The following is a 20,493-nucleotide window of genomic DNA, read 5'->3' on the forward strand; positions in this document are numbered from 1 at the left end:
CTTCTCCAGAGATCCGCCGTGGTGTTCTAACGGTTACGATGCTCGGTTGTTGACCCAAAGGTCGCGGGTTCGATTGAGACCGTGGTGATCGCTTTTCAACGGAGGCGAAAAGCTAGGGGGCTATTGAAACTCGCTGAAGACAAGGAGGAGAAGAAAACAATGGCAATGTTAGAGCGTGCGCATTAATAAGCACATAAAAAAAGAAGAATCTTGCTTTCGTTCACGAATCAAACGCAATTGCCTCATCTCGTTTCTGCAACATGGCACCGGAAGTTATGAGCATGTGCACAATATCACAATAAAGTTTAGTCTATTTTTGAGGTTGTCGTTTAAAGTTGAGGTTTACGAAGTTGTCGTGGACGATGTGGATGCATCAATTTTCGAGGTGGTCGTGGACGACGGGAATGCATCAAATACTATGCTTATCTTTGTGGTTTGACCACCTTCCCCGATGACAGCTTGAGGCGGCGTACAGTAGCAGTGTGTCATTGGTTCCCTTTGTTCCCCGCCCACTTCTGCCACTCCACTATTCAAATACTCTCTGATGGCACTGTCGCAACGCCGTATAGCGTACTTTCATCCTTCTGTAACCTTCGAGTGAGTTGTTTAGTCAGGCCACTGCTACACTCTTATTTTCATCAAGTATCGCTGGTACTGATACTTAAAGTTATTGTTGAAATACTCTATCGCACTTCGTGTCGTTTCTGCGACAGGTCCCGTATACTGTGTGATGTGAGTTCTAGTTAAAGAACACCAGATGTTCAAATATTTCCAGAATTCTCTACTACGGCATCCCTCATATTCATAAGAAAATTTTGGGGTGTCAAACCTTATATGTTTTATTATTGATAGTATTATTATATTATTAAGATAGGCAGATGATTGTTACGTCTGTTTCGTGTGAAAGCTAAATAAAAGTGGCAAATCATCACATACTGTTTCGAAAAGTTTAACTTGCTCTTTTATAAATCAAGCTTCTGTAATTCCCTCTGGCCGGAATGAACAAAATTCTGGCCAAAGGTCTACCATGTGTGGAAAACAAATTTTCTGACTTTCTGACTAAGCCTTGTTGATTGCTATGTTTTTCACATATCTTTTCCTTAGTAAGTTTTCTATGCCGTGGCCGAAAGCTTTATTCAGTGTGTGCGTTTATATTCGTTCATCTTCCATTTTCAGAGAGGGTAGTATTACTGTGCACTTACCTAAATTTGATTCGACAAAATGAACGCATCCTAAAGCGTAGATTCATTTTTTATGTTAATGTAGGTAGCCGCCTCGCGCGTGTGCGTACATGCGTGTGTGCGTGTGCGGGTGTGTATTTGTGTGTGTACTTGAACATCACCCGCAGTATGCAGCGCAATCCTACTTGTTGACAAGGGGAGGTTTTGTTGGGTGGAAGGCAGACAGTTTGGCTTGGGCAAGTACGTTCTAGCCTGCTGCTTTACACAGAGTGACTGGAATATCTATTCATGTGATAAAAATGACGGTTATAAAACTCTGGGCTTTTCGTGTTAGCCACACAGGCGCGAAGATCGCACTTATGCATACCCACTGCTCCTAATTATGAATGAAGAAATAGTGCTGGAACAGGATGGAGACGACATGACATCGTGTGAGATAACGAATGTTCGAGGCAACACTATTACAGTGATATCTCATTACTTTATATGTCTACTGATTGTGTTTTTCCTGTAAATATTCATGTGCAAAAGCAATAAAATATGGTTTTAGTCCGTGCCGTATTTGTGTCATCTAGCCTCCGTCCTGTTCCAGCGCTGTTTCTTCTCTCAAAATCAGTATGCACGTACCAGCCAAATCGAAGACGCCCGCCCATTTCTACTGTAAAAAAAGCGCAAATGCCAAGAAAAGTTATTAAAATATTCAGAGAGCTGCGACAAAATAAACAACTCCAATATGGCGAGCACTCGGACCGTGCTTCTGGCGAAAGCGCCGTCTGGAATTCATAGTGGATCACGGTGCTTGATTATAGAATATGCATATGCATATTTTCGCAGCGTTACTGTTGTCATTATTGCCATATTACAACTTATTTACTGTGTCTCCAGCTTTTATTCTTCGCCTCTTCACGAATAAGACCACTATTCGGCACGTTGCCACGCCCGTTGCTTTAGAGGGTTGTAAAGGCTGCCGCGCTTGTCTGTGGCAGCATAGGGTAGTAAATATTTACACCTTGTTCTCACTGACCTTGAGTACGAAACAAGTGCGGTTACTGTTCTCGATCCCCGCCACAGTAGTCTAGCGCGTATGGCACTTGATTACTGACCCCAAGGCCACGGGATCGACTCGCAGCCGTGGCAGCTGCATTTTTGATGGTGGCAAAAATGATTGAGGACCTTGTGCTTAGATTTGGGTGCACATCAAAAAACCCCAGGTGATAGCAATTTCTGGAGCCGTCCACGATGGCGTCCCTCATAATCATATGATGGTTTGTGACGTTAAACCCCACATATTATGAATACTGTCTTCGATGCAGACGAGGGCAGATGTGGTCATAATGTATGCCTCCCCCTCCCCCCAAAACCAGTCCAATTTCTCCAGAATATTGCTCCGAACTGGCATAGTGGCGTTTCTTTTTTGAACATTTTTACTTAGGATTTTACAGACTTAGCAGCCTTCTTGTGGGAATATTGATATCTAAGCAAGATTACGAACTTCCTGTTGCATCTCCGTGCAGTGTTTTGGCGTCGATTCGTGAGAGCCAAGACAGTTGATAAATTTGATGGAAGACACATCACAGTCCGTGATGCCCCAATTGCGTGACACCTGGAACCAAGAGTCATGGAACCATGACACCTGGAACACACACACACACACACACACACGCACGCACACACGCACACATAGACATCGCGACTTACATTAGGTGGTGATGTAGAGGAAGGACCTCTTTTAGGTGATAGTGAGATCATTTTATTGCTTATTCTTGATGAAAATTCATCTTCAACATGATAATGAAAACAACGTGAAAAAAAAATCACAGCATATCCAAGGAATGAATGATGATGAGTGGGACGACGCATCTATCAGCCCGACCATGCTTCCTTCCGTCCGTTCGTTCTTGCTTCCGTCCGTCCACGCGACCATCCGTGCGTCCATCCATGCGTCCGTCTGTCTGTCCATGTGTCCGTCCGTGAGTATGTCCATCCATCTGTCTGTCTGTAGTAGTACGTAGCCACCGGCGGCTACGTACTACTACATATATACAAAGGATGGATTACGTCCATCCATCTGTCTGTAGTAGTACGTATACCCACCGGTGGCTACGTTCTACAACATATATACAAGGGATCGATAGACCCACGCATTAAGCAACTTCGCCCTATAATACTTTTATGAGAGCCCAGACCAAGAGTACGCCTTCCTTCCTCTGACTTCTTGAGCCAGGTAACTTTCAAAAGCAGAAATCTTTGCATGAGGAAGCTCGTAAAGACGGGTTCGTTCCCAGCCACGACGGCCGCATTTCGATGAGATTGGAATGCGAAAGACAGTCGTGTGTTCATATTTAGGTGTCTATGAAATAAACCACAGGGCTTCAAAATTAAAGACATCTTAGATTTGGCTCGTAAAACTAAGAAGTAAAATTTTGCGGTGTATGTTTTTCGTAAAATACAAATAAAAATTTCCCCTTTTGTGCATCACTCCAGTGTTTCGCATTCAGTGAAAGATAAACTGCATTTTCGACTGAGATAACATGTTTCATTCTTCGAGGGTAAATAAAAAAAATGCGGACAGCTCGGATTCAATTTTGTGATACGCGGCTGAAGAGAACGAGGTATAAAAGCAGAGATGACGAAGGTATCAAGGTTAAAGGTGAAGCTACTTTGTTACGTTCATTATCTTTGCTAGAAACTTGGTGAGGCTTTAAGGCACTGCTGTGGTGCAGGCGGTCCAGACGGCGCTGGCTGTGGCGGAGCCCATGAAGAAGAGGTACAATGTGCAGAAGTTGAAAGTCGCGTGGGTGTTTTCTCCTCCCTCGCACCTCCTTAAGCGCTTAAATGAAATGAGAGAAAAAACGAGCGCCTGCGCCAGCAATGGAAACAGTTCCTAAAAATAACAAAAAAAAACGTTGAAGTCAAGTTTTATAGTCGGCGACGTTGCGTATCCGAGTAACATGGAGCGCTGCTTTTGAATGGTATCTTGTCTGCTATAGTGCCTGTTCATTAAAGGGCTTCTCTGCTAGCGGCATTGTGACAGGCTTTTTTCCCGCTGGGCATCTCTGTTCGTTGCGTGGTATGTTTACGTCAAAGATGTTCACGTCATCTCTGAGCACATTCAAAGGACGCCGTTGTAGCGTCAGTACACGTATTTAGTATATTGAATAAACTCTTGTGAGAGGTATAAAATTGGTGTTCTTGGGATCCGTAGTCTGGTTGCATGTTGAGCAGCACTTAATTTCTCCCAGAGGGGAGGCTGCGGTGTTTATTTTGAAAGCAGGGCGGACTCCTGCCCCGTTCAGCTCATAATATATTAGCTTTCCTTCAGTCCATTCATTGTAAGAAAAGAAAAACAAACAGAAACGAGAATTCAAACAAACAGTTCAGTGTGTTCCGCAGTCTTGGTAAGACACGATGAAGCATGCGTGGCCTCATTTTTTGTTTTTCTTTTTCTCTTCCGTAACCTCATTCTCGCAGCTTCTGTTTGCTATGTTTACTATGTGAACAAAGTGGAGTGCTTTGACAGTAAGAACCATTTCGGAAACTCTACAGCGAGTACACAGCCGTGATGCATTAGTAATACGCTGCTATTCCTCGGAGGGGAGTCACAGCGATTCAGTGTGGGGCACTTTGGTGCCACAGTGGACAGTGACTTCTTGCTGGAAATCAGCGAGGTCTATCGTAAAGCCTTTTCAGTCGGTGTTGGTGGTGTTCTGAGTGTAGCTCGAGATTAGTATAACGTGGAAGTCGAAGCCGACTACCACTTTGCCCCAACGTTTTTTGCCATGCCACTGGTGCAAAAGTTCTTTTTAAACGAGTCAGTGTCTCCTGATCAAAGCGTATTGGTAAGCGTTACTGAAGTTGTCTGTAAAGTTATTTTTTTTTTGCATACGCAGAAGGGAGTGTTTGAAAAAAAATTGGGGATGCCATGGCTATTAAGTGTATTAGACAGAAAACTGAAAATTGTGAAACAAAATGTTTTTACAGCGGTGTTCTCTGTATAAACTTATATGGCACTAGCCGGCTTTAAACACCAAAAAAAAGGGCGGGGGGGGGGGGGGGCGGCCTGCTGCGTATAGTGTGCGAAAGTGTAGGTCTTCATGTAATTCACTTTTTTTAAAGCGCCCGCCCCTTAAGGTGAACAACTGAAGGAGGTGTATAAACGTTCACTACAGAGAATGAATATCAAAACGGCTTCAGAATTCTCATTCCCCCGTGATTTTCAGTTCACTTCTTCAGTTCTAATTGCGTAATAATAGAAACTGCAGCCAGGTGCAGGTCTTAGTATTACGTAGTTTGCATTGACGTTCGCATGCTGTTGGCAAACCTTTCTAACCCATATATTATATAACCTCCGCTTGTTATGAAACAACTTGCATTGTTATGGTCTTTTTCATTAAAAGCTCTCGCTGCAGCAACTGTCTTATTAAAAATTCCGCACTGACTGACCACGATCAAGAAACAGTTGCAGATGTCATATGTGCAGTCGGTGTCAGAAGTTTAAGAGGCCACGCAATCTTAGAATATAAAACTTGTCAGTAATTCGAGAATGCTTTCGGTCGAACTGCTCGCTGCGGGTTGTTAGCGTCCTTAAAAACAGGGCAGAAATCTAAATGAAAAGTAGCATGCCGAAGCAGGATTAATATTAAGACTTTTCTTGTACGCTGTGGCCACTAAATTTTTGACGCTGACTGCTTGTTGGTGCACGCTTAGTTAGCACCGACATAGCCTGGACAAACTATACAGTGGGGCCTTTACTTCGTTTGAATGCCTCTTAGAGGCATGACTTGCAAAGGTGTAAGTAGAGACTTTAGAAAAGCTCTTTTCGAATAGCAGTATGGTACTAACAAACAACAAAGCGCAAAAACAACAAGGGAGAATAATGAAAGATAGAAGTAGCTTGGAGTCCTTATCGCATTTACAAATTAAAGACGTCATAGGAGTCAAAAGGACAGGAAGTGACCTACTATGAACAGCTATAACGACATGGTCAGGAATACGAGGTGTCCTCATTACATTATGTAAAATTATTCTGGCTCCAGTTACTCACTGCATTTCACCCTTTGAGAAGAAATGCTTATAGGAGACACCAACTCAAGAGAAACAAAAAGGGCAACGCGAAAGCCGTTTTTCGTGTCTTTTTAGTGCGTACGTCTATAGTACCCGCCTCAACCGACCTTGAAAGTGATGAATTCTCGAAAGCTCGCTCAACCTATTATCATCCTTCATAGTGATTGTACATTCCGGAGGATATAACGTACGCGAGATCTTGAAGCAGCTGCAAGTGGCTATAGCTGTGTGCATTATGCAACAACAGAGGTGACACCTTCAGGCCCGGATGTTGTGTGATGTCAGTGCATCTTAAACAACACCAGAAAATTGAAATTTCTGGAGCACTGCGTTTCTCATAAACAAATTACGCTTTTTAGACGTAAAACCCCTAATTCAGTTATTTGTCGACTACCTCTCGACAAGAACCTCAGAACCTCCGGCAACGCAGTAGTTTCCTCAGTTTAGTTTTAATATAGGCGAGGCTATTTTATTAGCTTGTAGTATCAATGTCTCTAAAAATACTGTATATTGTTTAGGTTTTAGCTTGGCGAGCCACATCGCACAATCTCAGTATTCACAGAAACGTTCACGTTATTACTGGGACAGCAAAGCCATCAACGCTTCGGCCAATGGCCTCCATTTATTTAAACATACACGCAAGTTCCTAATTAAGATACCACTCAAATTGTAGCGAAACTGTCTTTCCGGAGTCGCCACTGGCTGAGAAAGTTGCAGGATGCGTGTGCTTTCTGCTGACGGCTTCGGTTCGCCGAAGAAGCGCCTCGTTCTGTCTACCTGTCGCCGTGCTACATTTCACCTGTGGATTGTAACCAGTGACGCGGCCGCAAATCCGGGTCACCGAGTGGTGTTGGCCAGCTGGGAAGCATCGGCGCGTCCTTCGAAAGTAAACACGAGGTTGAGCCGACGGCGTACGGATTCCGTCTTCGTGAACCATAAGCGACTCCATTGAAGCTACGCTTGAAAAGCAGCGCGTTCGGCCCCAGGGCGTTTTCCGGCCGCCAGGTCCCCCCCTGTTCTCGGCCCTTCGACGTTTGCAGGCGCGCGTTTGTCAGGGCACCTTTGTGAGCAGCCCTTTGACGCAACCAGCGCTGCCCACGATAATGATGGCGGCGACTCGATTCACATCTTGCCGCCTCTCGTGTTGTTTTTGCTTCACGCCAACAACTCGTCACGGGCTTTTCTTGGCGCCCACCCCGTCATAATTTTTTTCCTTTCCATTTATTTCCTAACTTCCGCGTCGCTTCGTTTTTGGTGGACACCACGCCGTGCGCTACGCTTCTTGTGTGTTGTTTTACTGGAATGGCAGCTTCTTATTCACAAACGCGCGCGCCCTTCACAAGTTTGCGAAACGGTGAAAATAGGTGGCGGGGGGGGGGGGGGGGGCGGGACGTTGAGTGGTCAGCGCCAAGGTGTGGGTCTGAGTGCTTTTTATCGGACCATCAGTCCAGCTCGCACGCGCCCCTTGTTTTTGTTTTTTCTTAAAGCTTGCGAGTAGGTGGTTGCAATCATGCCCCAAACATTGTGTGCCATCGCAAACGCGTTCGGAACAAGGAACAGCATCTGACGAGTAGCGGCCCAAAGGGATGATTTCCTTTTAAATGGTGGAGATCCGGAAAGGTACTTTCGGCCCTTTGTCGCTAAATGCTCAAGATCTTTGACTTTCAGCTCATAGAGCTAAGTTCAAGCAGGGATAACTTTATATATCGTTTTGATGTGCAGAAAAGCGGAATCGTGCGTGCTTACTTTGGGATAAAACAGTGATTTGCAAGCCCATAACAACGAACCCGTAACTGTTAGGGCTGTGCTTAACCCGCTTACATATACTGTGAATCCATATGCTCAGGGTTCCTCGAAAGGGGTGGTCAGGTTGCAGACTTGCAGCAGAATATATTCAGAAAAGCAAGAGGTCATACCGAGTACTTGCGCTCTAACCCGCTTCTCGGATTGTAGAAAAAAAATGAAGCCGGCGTGAACAGGGTGCGGGGCAATAATAGAAAAAAGAAAACAGGCTTGATAAGCCATAAGCACAGCGCCACACTTCCCACATTCAAGCTAGTCTATTTCGTCTGAAAATATTCGCATGGTGGAGACATAACAAGGTGATCTTTATGCGAAAAAACTTTTTCGAAGAAAAGAACGCTAAGAATTGTGCGGCAACCTGGGAAATGCAAGGGATAGTTCTTCCTTGTAAGAATCGGAAATATTTGCGAAAACTAACAGTATGCCCAGAAAAGTATAAAGGATGTTACGTTTATTAGGTCGGACATAATAGCGAATAGAGTAAAGTTGACGAAAAGATAACTTGCACCTGCAGGGACCAAGGTTGCGGGTTCTGTCCCCACCAGTTTTGTTTACGTTCAGTTTACTTTTTGACATTTAGAGGGACTCTTTCTTTGGCAGTATTGTGTGTTAGTTCTATTTGTTTATTCGATTAGGTAATTGGCAGTGACTATCCATGGTGACAGGGCCCGTCAACGCAGTACTATACTTAAAGTGAGGGGGCCCGTCCACGTAGTGTAATCGTGACTACAGTGACGGGGCCGTGAGCGCAGTAATATCGTTAAAATGAGGGGGCCTGTAATCGTAGTGAAATGAAAACAGTGACTGGGCCCATCATAATAGCGATGCATCTGTAGCGACCGTCCCGTCATTGTAAAGCCATTTGCTATACGGTGAGGGAGCCCGTTAGTTTAGTGTAATAGTAAAAATGAGGGGCCCGTTGCCGTAAATATGCAGTCATTTTAGACGCCACCGTCTAGCTGTTCTGGTGGGTTACTGGTTGGACGAGTTGCACATTTGTAAGGCCTAAAGATGTATTTAAACAGGTATTACATGTGTGAATACCCGGCTGCGGCGGCTGCATTTCCGATGGAGGTGGAAATGTTGTACGCCCGTGTGCTCAGATTTGGGTGCACGTTAAAGAACCCCAGGTGGTCGAAATTTCCGGAGCCCTCCACTACGGCGTCTCTCATAATCATATGGTGGTTTTGGGACGTTAAACCCCACATATCAATCAATCAATTACATGTGTGAATAAAAATACAATCATTTTGATTATATGAAAGACGTGCTGTCTTAGCGGCTTGTTGTACTGACGTAATTATTTGTGTATATTGATGTTGTGTGCATGAACAATAGTGTACTTATGTTGACAAAAAGTACCAAAAGAGTTGGCTGGAAATTCGCGTCGGTTTTCGACGGCTTGTCGTCCTACAGTATGGTTTTGCACTTTTCAATGTTCTTCACCGTGCCGTAATTAGGAAACCGACGGAATTGCGGGTGAAATTCATTGTACACGTGTCACGCAAACGTTTTAGCTTATCACCATCACTCATACGTACATGCGCCTTTAAAAGCCTTCAGAAGGGAATGCTTCTGTTTGCTCTGTTTTTACTTCGTTTTTAGCAAAATAAGCCGTTCGCTCTGTCGACAAAACGCTCACACGTATAACGACAGTTTAGGTGGATCAGAGTTCTAGTTCAACACGTGCGCCCATACTGCGTTTGAGAACTATTATCTGTGTGATTGAAAATGCAGTGCGTTTGGGGCACAGACACACACGTGAAGTATGGGATTTGGAATTCCTCGCTTCATCTGCAGCGCGTCGTCAGCAATCGGCTGCCGGGAGCGTGGCGTCGAGAGCGCTGAAAGAAAGGCAGAGCGTGAGCGGCTGTCCCGGCAATAAAACTCTCCTGCGGCTGCCCTCGAAGCGCCACTTCAGGCCGACAGCTCATCAGTCATTCGGGCCCACAGAGCCGCATAGTTCACTGCAAACTTAATCGACATGAAGCGAACGCGCTCTGGGACCGTCGCCTGATTTGAGAACGCTGTATATACGGCGCCGGGCGATTAATACGTCACATCGCAGTTCGTGGTTAAGAAAGCGGCCCCGATTCGCCATCCACGATGGATTTAAGCAGTCGCGACATGTATATATATATATATATATGAATATATATATATATATATATGAGTATATATATATATATATATATATATATATATATATATATATATATATGAATATATATATATATATATATATATATATATATATATATATATATATATATATATATATATATATATATATATGAATATATATATATATATATATATATATATATATATATATATATATATATATATATATATATATATATATATATATATATATATGAATATATATATATATATATATATATATATATATATATATATATATATATGAATATATATATATATATATATATATATATATATATATATATATATATATTCATATATATATATATATATATATATATATATATATATATATATATATATATATATATATATATATATATATATATATATATATATATATATGAATATATATATATATATATATATATATATATATATATATATATATATATATATATACATATATATATATATATATATATATATTCTTTCGCCGTGATAGCGATTTCTTAAATTTCAAGCGCTCGCGGAGTATTTTTTTTTTCAGTTCGTTAGCGTGGTAGGTTAAAACCTATTAACTCATTTGTAAAGGCAATTCTAAAATGGTTCTCTGGTGTAGTAATCATTTGGGAAATACTTTTACTTTGCTTTACAGCCAAAGCTGACGACAGTCTGTTATAATTTGCAGTGAGTGTTCTTTTTTATTGAAATAAAAAACAATTAAAGAGGTGTTGCCAGTTGTTGGCGGTGACTACCCCTTTGCTGCGGTTGGTTGTTGGGATAAAACTTCTTCTTCTTTTTCATCATCATCATAATCTTCATCATCACCATCAGCAGCAGCAACAGCAGCTTCACTGCATTCACTGCACGACAAAGGCCTCTCTTATTATCCGCCACTCATTTCGGCCCCGTGCTTGCTGTTGCCGCCTTATGCCCGCAGACTTCATAATCTCATCTGCCCACCTGACTTCTTGTCTACCCTAACCCGCTTGTCCTCTCTGGGCATCCAGTCAGTTATCCTTAATGACCAGCGGTTATCCTGACTACGCGGTACATGCCCAGCCTATGTCCATTGCTTCTTCTTAATTTCGACTATGATATCTTTAACCCTGGTTTTTGTTCTGATCCACTCTGCTTTCTTTTTGTCTTTTAAGGTTACACCTATCTTTCTCCTTTTCATCGCTCGCTGCGTTGTCCTAAATTTAGGCTGAACCCTATTTGTAAGCCTCCAGTTTTCGGCTCCGTAGGTAGGTATCGGCCAGATGCAGCTTTTATATACCTTCCTGTTTAGGGATAGTGGCAATTTACCGGTCATAATTCGAGAGCGCTTGCAGAATGTGCTCCACCCCATTCCTATTCTTCTAGTTATTTCCATCTCCTGGTTCGGCTCTATGGTCAATACCTGTCCTAACTAGACGTAGTCTTCTACAACTTCAAATGCACTGCTTCATAGTTCTATGTGCTGTTCTCTTGGCAGGTTGCTGTGCATTACTTTCGTTTTTTGTAGATTAATTTTAAGACCTAACTCTCTGCTTTCATTGATCAATTCAGTAATCATGAGTTGGAATTCATGCCCCCAGTTACTCAGCAGTGCAATTTCATCGGTGAAGCTCAGGTTACTGAGGTACTCTGCATTAACTCTTATCCCGAACTTTCTCCATGTTCGGCTTCTGAAAAGCTCCTGTAAGCACGCGGTAAATAGCATTGAGGAGATTGTATCCCCTTGTATGACACCCTTCTTGATTGGTATTCTGTCGCTTTCTTTATGAAGCACTATGGTAGCAGTTGATCCCCTGTAGATATCGTTTAGGATGTTTATATATGCTTCATCGACGTCCCTGATTCCGCAGTGTCTTCATGACTGCTGATATTTCTACTAAATCAAACGCCTTCTCGTAACCCTAGAGAGGCTATGTACAGCAATATATATATATATATATATATATATATATATATACATATATATATATATATATATATATATATATATATATATATATATGTGTGTGTGTGTGTGTGTGTGTGTGTGTGTGTGTGTGTGTGTGTGTGTGTGTGTGTGATCAAACAGAAAATAATGCCAAGAAAAGTATAGGGGAAGTTATTAGGCCAATTGTAATGTAAATGAGAAGAAAGAAAGGTGGGTGAAAAGATAACTCGCCGTGGGCAGGAATAAGTTCACGTGCTACGTGACGCCTAACAGGCTCATAAAGAGTGTGCCACACTCGCCGCCATGGCTACAAGTGGCGCTGACTGACACTCCCCCGTTTAAATTGACGTAGATACCCAATAAAGTGGCTGGGGGGATGGCTGTCATGATAGCTCAGTAGTAGAGCATCGAACGCGTTATTCGAAGGTCGCAGGTTCGGATCCTGCCCACGGCGAGTTATCTTTTCACCCACTTTTCTTTCTTTCTCATTTACATTACAATTGGCCTAATAACTTCCCCTATACTTTTCTTAGCATTATTGTCTGTTATATTTCATAATATTGTGTAAACACGAAAAACGAGCCCTTAAGTATACACTTGTTACCCTTATTCATTAACGAGGGTCTCGTACTGGCAGACTTGGTGCCTTTAGGTTGTATACGAGGGACTATTGGTCAGCTGCCAGTTAGTAATAGGTTCACGTGCTGCGTCACGCCTAACAGGCTCATAAAGAGTGTGCCACACTCGCCGCCATGGCTACAAGTGGCGCTGACTGACACTCCCGCGTTTAAATTGACGTAGATACCCAATAAAGTGGCTGAGGGGATGGCTGTCGGGGTAGCTCAGTAGTAGAGCATCGAACGCGTTATTCGAAGGTCGCAGGTTCGGATCCTGCCCACGGCGAGTTATCTTTTCACCCACTTTTCTTTCTTTCTCATTTACATTACAATTGACCTAAAAACTTCCCCTATACTTTTCTTAGCATTATTGTCTGTTAGATTTCATAATATTGTGTAAACACAAAAAACGAGCCCTTAGGTATACACTTGTTACCCTTATTCATTAACGAGGGTCTCGTACTGGCAGACTTGGTGCCTTTAGGTTGTATACGAGGGACAATTGGTCAGCTGCCAGTTAGTAATAGGTTCACGTGCTACGTCACGCCTAACAGGCTCATAAAGAGTGTGCCACACTTGCCGCCATGGCTACTAGGGGCGCTGACTGACACTCCTGCGTTCAAATTGACATAGATAACCAATAAAGTGGCTGGGGGGATGGCTATCATGATAGCTCAGTAATAGAGCATCGAACGCGTCATTCGAAGGTCGCAGGTTCGGATCCTGGCCATGGCGACTTTTCTTTTCACCCACTTTTCTTTCTTCTCATTTACTTTACAATTGGCCTAATAACTTCCCCTATACTTTCCTTGGCATTATTGTCTGTTAGATCTCATTATTATTGTGTAAACACGAAAAACGAGCCCTTAAGTATACCCTTGTTACCCTTATTCATTAACGAGGGTCTCGTACTGGCAGACTTGGTGCCTTTAGGTTGTATACGAGGGACTATTGGTCAGCTGCCAGTTAGTAATAGGTTCACGTGCTACGTCACGCCTAACAGGCTCATAAAGAGTGTGCCACACTTGCCGCCATGGCTACTAGTGGCGCTGACTGACACTCCTGCGTTTAAATTGACATAGATACCCAATAAAGTGGCTGGGGGGATGGCTGTCGTGATAGCTCAGTGGTAGAGCATCGAACGCGTCATTCGAAGGTCGCAGGTTTGGATCCTGCCCTCGGCGAGTTATCTTTTCACCCACTTTTCTTTCTTCTCATGTACTTTACAATTGGCCTAATAACTTCCCCTATACTTTCCTTGGCATTATGGTCTGTTAGATCTCATTAATATTGTGTAAACACGAAAAACGAGCCCTTAAGTATACACTTGTTTCCCATATATATATATATATATATATATATATATATATATATATATATATATATATATATATATATATATATATATATATATATATATATATATATATATATATATATATATATATATATATATATATATATATATATATATATACATATACATATATATATATATATATATATGTATATATATATATATATATATATACAAAAAGAGGTCGAAAATCCCGAGGCTTTCTATAGAAGCATGGACTGGGAACCTTTGACAAGGACTGTACATTAGCTGGCATGTAACTTCCTGTAAGGGTGGTTTCGCTGCAGTGGAGAAAGGTTGTACCGGGAGAAGACGTATCTTGGGGTATTCTCACTGCCGCAAAGCACCACTTCAAGTTTGAATAAACATGTTATCTCCCTACCCTAATCGAGTGAGCGTGTTCAGTTTAATAGCTCGACACTTGACTTCAAGTGTCTACATAGTTGTCTCATACGTAGATCCCCATGCGTGCCGGATTGGTAGGTTCGCACATTACATGGGCATGCGCAGATATGTTTTCGTGCCTTCTTTGCTTTCCGCCTTTGTACAAGCCTTAGTTTGTTTGGCGGCGTTTGTGGTGTCCTGACTACTATATTCTGTAGCCGTGTTTGCACGCCTCATTTCTTCAAAATCAGTACCAACAAACTAGCTCAGCTCAACGTCATTCAAAGTCACTCGCATATTTACGGCGGTTCTGTGATTTGGTCACTCGTTTCATTCCATAAGGATCCCCTTAGTTCATTACCTTTTCAATTATATGTAAATAGTTACTTTATTGAAGAGAAGGCCCACCAAGCGAAACCGCTTTAAGTGCTAGTGTCTTGCGGGGGCCACCGTTCACAACACCCATGGTTGGGCTACACAAGCAGACTGGTGGTTGCACATGTCCGCAGAAGCAAGCTCGGCCGGTTGCTCTTTATTTATTTCCTCTGCATAATGCTCCACCAGATGTTTCCCGATACCGGCAGCTCCTTGTTGGTCGTATTCCTAGCCCTGGCAACTGCGCTGCTCCCGCGGCGCTTCCTGCCATGCGCAAGCATCGCGGTTGTGTAGCAACAATCTTCTGCGCGAGCTTTTGGTGCCCCCTCCCACCACCTTCTCTTTTTTTCCGCGTGAACAGTGGGAGTGTTTACAGTGTAGGTGCTGATGTTCTGAAAACGGAAGGAGTTTTGTTGCACGAATGGACTTGACGTCGCCTCCAGACGGACTGTCTCATTATAAAGATGACCAATGAAAATGTTGATATTAGTAATCGCTCTTGAAGATGCACGAGGTGTGAAAGACTATGAAATAATTGTGGGCTTTTTACGTCCCCAAACCACGATATAATTGTGGAGACGGGCCGTTGAGGAGGGTTCAGGAAACTTTGGCCTCTGGTGTTCTTTAACGTGCACCTATATGCAGCCGCAGAAATGCGGCCGCAGATAGTGGTATTCAATCCCGCAACCTACGCGTAAGCACTCAAGCCCCATCACCACTAAACGACAACGACGTTTGAGATGGGAATATCTCAAGGGGACACACCGAAATAGTCAGGTCAGTGCATTGTGTTTACTGTATTTCTACAATGTTGATAATCGTGAGGGAGAAAGTATTACAGAAATAACCAGTTGCATTTTAATCGTCTGTCAATTACATTCCTTAGACAATAATTGGTATATTCTATTCTATGTATGAAGAGAGTGATTTTAATTGTAATTGATTTTTGTTTGTAACGTGTACAGACCTTACTCTTGATGACAAATGTATCTAGATGGTCGAAACATGCGTCCGTCTCAGTGAGTGATGCGTGCGTTATCGTACTATATTATTATTTGATTTTGGTGGCTTTATTGTCTGTTGCAGCCAGCCCACCTGCCGGGGCTAATGAGAAAAAAAATCTAAGTTTGCCCCGGAATCAAACACGGGCACTCACCGTGGGAGTCTACCGTTCTACCCCTGAAGCACTCCAGTGCTTGAAAGCTTCTTTCCAAGGGATCACGTGTACAGCTTGTGCAAACATTGCGTGGCAGACGTGTATACTGCACCAGACATTGCGCAATGCGAATTGCGTAACGCTGGGTGCTGAAAAGCGGCCCATGCATTACATAGGACTCAACCCTTCGTAAATGCTGTAACGCCTGCGGCTAGGGCCTGCACTTACGCGACCGTGCCTATGACGGATAAAACGTGCTTCTGGTATACGGCGCTCTTTTCATCGCCCAGGTGAATGTGTGCATTGCCGTCGCTCGAGTGCGTGAAAGGCGACTCAGCACACTGTTTATTGCGAGAAAATCTGTTTTACTTTGAGAGAGTATACCATTCACGCTGTAGAAAATCCGTGGTTTATTGACAGCAGCGGGACCTCGAAAAAGAGCGCTTGTCGTTAAAAAAATTTTTCCATAAAATAAACATATTACGAAATTATTAAGTGTATTCTAAAGATCAAATGAGTGACTGAAACATTTCTATCGTAATGAAGACGTGATGGAAACGCTGAAGACCAAACGTAAATGAAAAAATGGCACGTAATGTGATTTTTCTACGTCCTGCCTTATTTTCCCCCAAAGATAGCTTGTTTTTAAGTGGAAATGTCCAACCCGGCGTGTCGAGCGTAGATTTGTAAAACATCAGGGCTTTCTAACGCTGTTCAGCGTTAGAAAGCCCTGATGAGCCCGGATAATGACCACAAAGTGTCATTATCCACATAGATCAAGACAATAACTTCTGGATTTCGGCCAAATTTCAAGAGTAGAGGTATCAAAGCAACATTGAACAGAGAGAGTGAAAGCCGAACTAACGTGATGGCTTCGTATTTATGTTTTAGGGGGTTGAAATCCCATGATTTTGCAATCGTGTGATTTACGTCATGTGCACTCATGTTTTTTGTATTTGTGTATTACGAGCAGCACGTATATTTATTTAGTACGTATTAGTGTAAACTGATAAAGTCTACTGCGTTTGCACATCCAGTAATCTGCTGTGGCACCTATTTTGCGTCATTTTTAACAGCGAAGCTATTGAAGCAAGCACTAATTTGGGTGCGCGTCGTAACAAAAATCCTTACAATCATAAACGTCTATGACCCATAAAAATTGAGTAAACCCGACTACTCACCACTGGTCCCCTACACTCTAAGCCAAAATGGTGTTGAAACGGTGTGTCGTTCGTCCTTTTGGGGACTAACGGGGCTGCCACAACCATTAAATCCTTTAAAGACTAACGACACCGGGTCTAACAGTTAGTCCCCACAGACGAGCTCATGGGACTAACATTTAGTCCTCACATTTACACCTTAGTGAGTAACCATTAGTCCCAAAGTTCACCTCAAAGGACTAACATTTTGTCCTCACAGTTGCACCTTATAGGGCAACTGTTTATCCCCATATTTACATCTTACCGGGCAACCGTTAGTCCTCACAGTTCCACCCCACCGGACAAACGGTTATCCACTCAAATACTCAAATCAGATGAACTATTTATCCCTAGTTCAAACATTGTTTTTGTTTATTTTCTGCCAGGCCTAATACTTTTTTCGCCTGTTTTTCTGCGCAGAAAGTAACAAATAGCGCAGAAAAGAACACGTGAAAAAGTAGTTAGCCACCTACGTGTAACTGCTTTCGCAGTCACGCACACAACGAAAGACAAAAGTAAGACATCGAAATCTTTTATTTTTCTGCATACACATGAAGTATCTCCAGTCTTTTAAGTGAATTCATGGTGAAGTGTACAAGCCCAGTCTCTTTGTCACATCTTGTTCACTCCTTGTGGAGCTCCTCCGACGGAAGTGATAGATGACAGGCATTGCAGACGCCAGCGCACGCCGCCTTCTGCCTGTTGTGTTCCCACGGCTGTATCTACAATAAGATAGTAAAACTAGTTAGACACACGTGACAGAAGATGAAGATGCACGCATATGACAAGTACGTGCAAGTTAATATAAAAACATGCGTGTACACAAAACTTTACCTTCGTATTTGAAAGAAATTTATGTAGCGCGAGGCGAAAAAACAGACACAGGAAGGAATAGACTGAGGAAAGAGCGCTACTAGCAACAACATGTTTATTTTCGACCTCCAAGCCGCTTTTAAGCCATAATCGTCAGTCGAGCAAGCAGATAAGCACGTGTATTCAGATAAATGCACGACAATGTCATCTACCTACAAGAAAAAACGATGAATAGGACAACAAAAAAAAAACATCACAGATAAAATCACGTATCACTGCATACGCAGGAACCCCAGCTTCTTGGTTGACAAAGCAATTGAAAGCTTGCTGATACATACATCTCTGAGAGCATGAATAAGTTCGGCTTCTATGATCAACCGAGTCATCTCATTTTTATGCCGACCAACAATGATTGTACTCTGAAACAAAGGCCGGCACCCACATGCGTGATTGTGAAGAGCGAGAAAACCTTCTGGTGGCAGTTTATCCGCCTTGTAATGGTGTTCTCTCAATCGCTCATTCACAGACCAACTGGTTTGGCCGACATATTTTTTCCCACGTGTGAACAAAATAAGATAAGTAACGCACAAAATGCACTCCACAAATTTGTGTGTATGCCTTTTTGGGCACAACACCTTTTCCCCACGTGATGGATTCGTCAGCACACACAATTACCCAAGTTTATCACGTACTGAAAATAGCACCCTAATATTGTCCCGAAGTGCCAATTTCTTTAGTTTATGTGACAGCTGGTGAACATATAAAATTATGGCCGTGCGTCTTCGTCTTGATTGTGCCGGTGAATCGACATGAACATTAGATTGGCTTGAACTTCTACGAATTCGTTTCAACTCTTTTTCCGTAACTGAAACTAAAACATGATCCGGATAGCCCGATCCTTGCAAACGTGTGACCTGATTATGGAAGCTCTGCTTCATAAGGTGCGCACATGACTTGTTCAATGCGTTTTTGAAGCAAGTCGTCTCGATGGCTCTCTTGGTTAGTTTGGAATGACCGAAATGAAATGGGAGTAAAGCTTTCTGAGCACGCGGATAATAGCACCAGCATAGCTGGTTGTCAGATAACTGAACACTTAAATCTCAAAACCTTATTCGTTCGTCACTAGGCCATTCTACTGTCACTTCAAGTGGCTTAAGATCATCACGAAACACATTCAACACACTAGTACTCTCACTTTGGAAATTTTCCCTCGAGCTGTCAATAAAAATAATAAAATCATCTACATATTGGAACACTTTCTCAGCCGTCGTCTCTGCGAGACGATATGCCGAAATTCTATCAAGCTCTGCCCGAAACAGATTGCTCAAGACAAGCGCGATGCAAGAGCCGAAACATATACCCTGCTTTTGCAAAAGAATATCATTGTTCCATTTAATGAACGTCAATGTAAGATAAAATTCCAACAAGGTAAGAAAATTATCAGTGGATATACCTGACTTAGAAGAAAACCTAACAGCACCAAATTCATCACAGCACCAATTACTTTCACACAACAATTACCTTCACACCTCGCACAGTCCTTCTGAAGCTGCTGTGACGAAAGAGATGCATGACAGGCATCGCAGACCTCAGCGCACACAGCTTTCAGCACGGTGTGTGCCCACGGCTGCCCAATAAGTATGTAAAATAGTGAGTCACACATGACAGATGATGAATACGAATGCATATGAGAAATACGTGCAAGGTGAAATGAAAACATACGTGAGATATGGCATGCTAATAATTTCACCGCGATGTCACACATCATCACAGACTCATTCCGATTCCCGTAGCGCAACAGCTTAGGAGCAGCGGCCGCAGCCACAACTCCGCGAATCACTGTGCTGCCAACAAGTCGGCAAGTCCTAAGTGAGCGACGTCGTTCAGCTCGAGCAAGCGAACGCGAGACCAAACACGGCGCTGCACGTGGAGTGTCTGCCGCCAGCGAACTTCGAACAGGAGAGCGAGCGTACGCTTGGCCGCCGCCACGAACAGCGCCGAGCTGGTTTGGAGCTAGCGTCGAAGAAATCGACGATAATGCGGCCCTTTTCTACAAACTCTAGCGAGTGCAGCACGCAAACGTGAGTCCGCCGCCGCGGCCAATGGACGGCGCCGAGCTGCTTGCGACCGACTGACGGGAAAGCCAAATGTAATGGCGACCAGTTTTCACTGAGTTCCGACGCTAGCGAAAGCCCCGCCAGCCCGTGCTGGTGCACTTACAGCGTGCGACATACTACAACAAAGCTCGTTACGAGAACCCGCAACGTGTTTTTGAAGACTCCAAACACAGCAATGGAGGTCTCAGCCCAATATCGTCAGCCCGGAGCTCATCGTGGCGGCGAAGACAGGCGAGCACTCGATGAGCAAGCGTACGGGAGGCCGACGGAAATGGCGGCCAATTTCAAGGCGGTCGCACAGCGTAGGTGAGCTGCAGACGCCTAAGCTGAC

This window comes from Rhipicephalus microplus, chromosome X, assembly GCF_043290135.1.
Source record: "Rhipicephalus microplus isolate Deutch F79 chromosome X, USDA_Rmic, whole genome shotgun sequence".
Taxonomy (NCBI): domain Eukaryota; kingdom Metazoa; phylum Arthropoda; class Arachnida; order Ixodida; family Ixodidae; genus Rhipicephalus; species Rhipicephalus microplus.